Raw genomic sequence first — 5,702 nt, 5'->3', positions numbered from 1 at the left:
GAGGAGACAGAGTGAATTACAAGAGTATTTCAGTATACACACTAGAATGGGAGGAACAGAGTATTTCAGTTATACAACACTAGAATGGGAGGAGACAGAGTATTTCAAGTATACACATTAGAATGGGAGGAACACAGATATTCAGTATACAACTAGAATGGGAGGAGACAGAGTATTACAGAGTATTCAGTATACACACTGAAATGGGAGGAGACAGAGTATTTCAGTATACACACTAGAATGGGAGGAGACAGAGTATTACAGAGTATTTCAGTATACACACTAAATGGGAGGAGACAGAGTATGTTTCAGTATACACACTAGAATGGGAGAAGCAGAGTATTACAGAGTATTCAGTATACACACTAGAATGAGGAGACAGAGTATTTCAGTATACACATTAGAATGGGAGGAGACAGAGTATTTCAGTATACACATTAGAATGGGAGGAGACAGAGTATTTCATATACACACTAGAATGGAGGAGACAGAGTTATTACAGAGTATTTCAGTATACACACTAGAATGGGCAGGAGACAGAGTATTTCATATACACACTAGAATGGGAGGAGACAGAGTATTACAGTATACACACTAGAATGGGAGAGACAAGAGTATTTCAGTATACACATTAGAATGGGAGGAGACAGAGTATTTCAGTATACACACTAGAGGGAGGAACAGAGTATTTCAGTTACACATTAGAATGGAGAGACAGAGTATTTCAGTATACCACATTAGAATGGGAGAGACAGCAGTATTTCCAGTATACACATTAGAATGGGAGGAGACAGAGTATTTCAGTATACCAGCATTGAATGGGGAGGAGACAGAGTATTTCAGTATACAAACTAGAATGGGAGGAACAGAGTATTTCAGTATACACACTAGAATGGGAGGAGACAGAGTATTTTCAGTATACACACTAGAAATGGGAGGAGACAGAGTATTTCAGTATACACACTAGAATGGGAGAGACAGAGTATTTCAGTATACACATTAGAACGGAGGAGACAGAGTATTTCAGTATACACATTAGAATGGGAGGAGACAGAGTATTTCAGTATACACATTAGAATGGAGGAGACAGAGTATTTCAGTATACACACTAGAATGGGAGAACAGAGTATTTCAGTATACACACTAGAATGGGAGGAGACAAGTATTACAGTTATACACACTAGAATGGAGGAGACAGAGTATTTCAGTATACACAGTAGAATGGAGGAGACAGAGTATTTCAGTATACACACTAGAATGGGAGGAGACAGAGTTATTCTGTCAGTCTCTCACCTGGTATTCTCAAAAGACTTTGATTTGTCACATAGCCCCGAATGCAACAGTTTGTAGACCCTTACCGTGAAAATGCTTACGTACAAGCCCTTAACCAACAATGCAGTTTTAAGAAAAATTTGAGTTAAGAATTTTTTTACTAAATAAACTAAAGTAAAAAAAATAAAAGAGAAGCAACAATAAAATCAATGTGGAGGCTAATTACAGGGTATTACGGTACAGAGTCAATGTGGAGGCTATATACAGGGTATTACGGTACAGAGTCAATGTGGAGCTATATACAGGGTATTACGGTACAGAGTCAATGTGGGAGACTATATACAGGGTATTACGGTACAGAGTCAATGTGGAGGCTATATACAGGGTATTACAGGTACAGAGTCAATGTGGAGCTATATACAGGGTATTACGGTACAGAGTCAATGTGGAGGGTATATACAGGTATTACGGTACAGAGTCAATGTGGAGGCTATATACAGGGGTATTACGGTACAGAGTCAATGTGGAGGCTTATACAGGTATTACGGTACAGAGTCAATGTGGAGGCTAATACAGGTATTACGTACAGAGTCAATGTGGAGGCTATATACAGGGTATTACGCGTACAAGTCAATGTGGAGGCTATATACAGGGTATTACGGTACAGAGTCAATGTGGAGGCTATATACAGGGTATTACGGTACAGAGTCAATGTGGAGGCTATATTACAGGTATTACGGTACAGAGTCAATGTGGAGGCTTATAACAGGGTATTACGGTACAGAGGTCAATGTGGAGGCTATATACAGGGTATTACGGTACAGAGTCAATTGTGGGTAGGCTAATACAGGTATTACGGTACAGAGTAATGTGGAGGCTATACTACAGGGTATTCCGGTACAGAGTCAATGTGGAGGCTATATACAGGGTATACGTACAGATCAATGTGGAGGCTATATACAGGGTATTACGGTACAGAGTTCAATGTGGAGGCTATATACAGGGTATTACGGTTACAGAGTCAATGTGGAGGCTATATACAGGGTATTACGGTACAGAGTCAATGTGGAGGCTATATACAGGGTATTACGCGTACAGAGTTCAATTGGAGGCTATATACAGGGGTACTGGTACAGAGTCAATGTGGAGGCTATATACAGGGTTACCGGTACGGAGTCAATGTGGAGAACTATACAGGGGTTTCGGTACAGAGTCAATGTGGAGGCTATATACAGGGGTACCGGTACAGAGTCAATGTGGAGGCTATATACAGGGTATTACGGTACAGAGAGTCAATGTGGAGGCTAGTATACATGGGGTTTCGGTACAGAGTCAATGTGGAGGCTATATACAGGGAATATTTACGGTACAGAGTCAATGTGGAGGCTATTATCAGGTATTACGGTACAGAGTCAATGTGGAGGTAACAAGTATATACACAGGGTATTACGGTACAGAGTCAACTGTGGAGCTATATACAGGGTATTACGGTACAGAGTCAATGTGGAGGCTATATACAGGGTATTACGGTACAGAGTCAATGTGGAGGCTATATACAGGGTATTACGGTACAGAGTCAATGTGGCCGTGCAGTCTTGGGTGAACAGGGAGTACAGGAGGGGACTAAGTACACACCCCTGAGGGGCCCCCGTGTCGAGGCTCAGCGTGGCAGATGTGTTGTTGCCTACCCTTACCACCTGGGGGCGGCCGGTCAGGATGTCCAGGATCCAGTTGCAGAGGGAGGTGTTTAGTCCCAGGGTCCTTAGCTTAGTGATGAGCTTTGAGGGCACTATGGTGTTGAACTTTGAGCTGTAGTCAATGAACAGCATTCTCACGTAGGGGTTCCTTTTGTCCAGGTGAGAAAGGGAAGTGTGGAGTGCAATAGAGATTGCGTCATCTGTGGATCTGTTGAGGCGGTATGCAAATTGCAGTGGGTCAAAGGGTTTAAGGTTTCTGGGAATACGACACATATGGGTCTTTCTATCGACTAGGGTACCGGTGAGGATTTCCTACGCTGAACAACTTGTTACAGCTGTTCATCACTCATTTATAATAATCTGCCAGTTCTTTGTCAAGTCATTACATGACGATATAAGGGGGATCGTAGCCTATAAGCAATTCAATTTACGAGTCGATTTAAAACCATACGTTTTACCCTTTATCATGGCTGGTGTTTTGACGGATTTGTCCGAAATCGTGTGACATTAAACCTTCCTTCTTTGTCCGTGTAGGTTGTTGTTACATCATATATGAAGCATTCATCAGTTGAATTAGACATTGAACCCTGTAAGAATCCTGGATCAAGCTGTTGGACAGTTTTTGGTATTGAGATCTCAGAAATACAGTGTAACTATGTAACATTTCCTTTCTCCTTTTATGTTACGGGGTAAAAACAGTTTTCATGGGCACACAAATCCTTTCTAACTGAAAGAGTCACCTTACCTTGATACAATATATATACAGTATATACTAAAGTATGTGGACACCCCTTCAAATTTGTGGATTTGGCTATTTCAGCCACACCCGTTGCTGACCGGTGTATACAATCGAGCAGACAACCATGCGATCTCCATTGACAAACATTGGTTATTTAAATGGTCCTTACTGAAGAGCTCAGTGACTTTCAATGTGGCACCGTCATAGGGTGCCACATTTTCCAACAAGTCAGTACGTCAAATTTCTGCCCTGCTAGAGCTGCCCCGGTCAACTGTAAGAGGTGTTATTGTGGAAGTGGAAACGTCTAGGAGTATCAACGGCTCAGCCRYGAAGTGGTAGGCCACACAAGCTCACAGAACGGGACCGCYGAGTGCTGAWGCGTGTAGCRSGTAAAAATCATCTGTCCTCGGTTGCAACACTCACTACMGAGTTCCAAACTGCCTCTGGAAGCAACGTCAGCACAATAACTGTTCGTCGGGAGATTCATGAAATGGGTTTCCTTGGTTGAGTAGCCGCACACAGCCCTAAGATCACCATGAGCAATGCCAAGCGTCGGCTGGAGTGGTGTACACCTGGAATCTGGAGCAGTGGAAACGTGTTCTCTGGAGTGATGAATCACGCTTCACCATCTGGCAGTCCGACGGGCGAATCTGGGTTTGGCGGATGCCAGGAGAACATTACCTGCCCCAATGTGTAGTGCCAACTGTAAAGTTTGGTGGATGAGGAATAATGGTCTGGGGCTGTTTTTCAGGGTTCGGGCCCCTTAGTTCCAGTGAAGGGAAATCTTAACGCTACAGCGTACAATGACGTTCTAGACGATTCTGTGCTTCCAACTTGGTGGCAACAGTTTGAGGAGACCCTTTCCTGTTTCAGCATGACGATGCCCCTGTACAGAAATGGTTTGTCGAGATCGGTGTGGAAGAACTTGACGGGCCTGCACAGAGCCCTGACCTCAACCTCATCGAACACCTTTAGGATGAATTGGAATGCTGACTGCGAACCAGGCTTAATCGCCCAACGTCAGTGCCCGACCTCACTAATGCTCTTGTGGCTGAATGGAAGCAAGTCCCCGCAGCAATGTTCCAATATCTAGTGGAAAGCCTTCCCAAACGAGTGGAGGCTGTTATAGCAGCAAAAGGGGGACCAACTCCGTATTAATGTCCAGGATTTTGGAATGAGATGTTCGACGAGCAGGTGTCCACATACTTTTGGTTATGTAGTGCACTTAAAACCTTAATCAATACTATTATCAATATGGTTTTTAATAATAATGCATTTGGCACTAAACTGTCTCCATATATACTTCATTTTTTCGACTGGTGTTGGGGGACTTTCAGACCAGTGTAGTGAGACCTGTGAGTGTCCCAGAGCTAAACGACATGTAGGTGAGAATCTCACCTTTACACAGAGAGGTCATATTAGTGTGTAACTGTTTGGACACTACAGACAGAAGTTGGCAGATTGGCTGTACAGAACTTCAGACGAGTTCCAAAACGCTCGTGGGGGTCGTAGAGCAAAACGGAAAACACTATCCTGTTCACGAGTCTCATCTTTCCATAGAAGGGTCAGTAATAGTTTAGTAGGACAAACTCGTTCAGACGCTACAGACGGTTTTCAGGAAGTCTCATGGTCTGACAAACACCTCTCTAGTGCGACATCGGCGGAGGCTGTGGATTGAGATGCATCCAATGCAAAACAGATATCTGTAGTTTAAACTGACGGGTTTTTATGGGGATTTTTGTATTGTACAGGATGTATAGTCCTAGACCTGTGTTGTTGTAGAGGATGTATAGTCCTAGACCTGTGTTGTTGTATAGGATGTATAGTCCTAGACCTGTGTTGTTGTATAGGATGTATAGTCCTAGACCTGTGTTGTTGTATAGGATGTATATTCCTAGACCTGTGTTGTTGTATAGGATGTATAGTCCTAGACCTGTGTTGTTGTAGAGGATGTATAGTCCTAGACCTGTGTTGTATAGGATGTATAGTCCTAG

This window comes from Salvelinus sp. IW2-2015, unplaced genomic scaffold, assembly GCF_002910315.2.
Source record: "Salvelinus sp. IW2-2015 unplaced genomic scaffold, ASM291031v2 Un_scaffold1702, whole genome shotgun sequence".
Classification (NCBI taxonomy): domain Eukaryota; kingdom Metazoa; phylum Chordata; class Actinopteri; order Salmoniformes; family Salmonidae; genus Salvelinus; species Salvelinus sp. IW2-2015.
Note: the sequence above shows the minus strand (reverse complement) of the source record.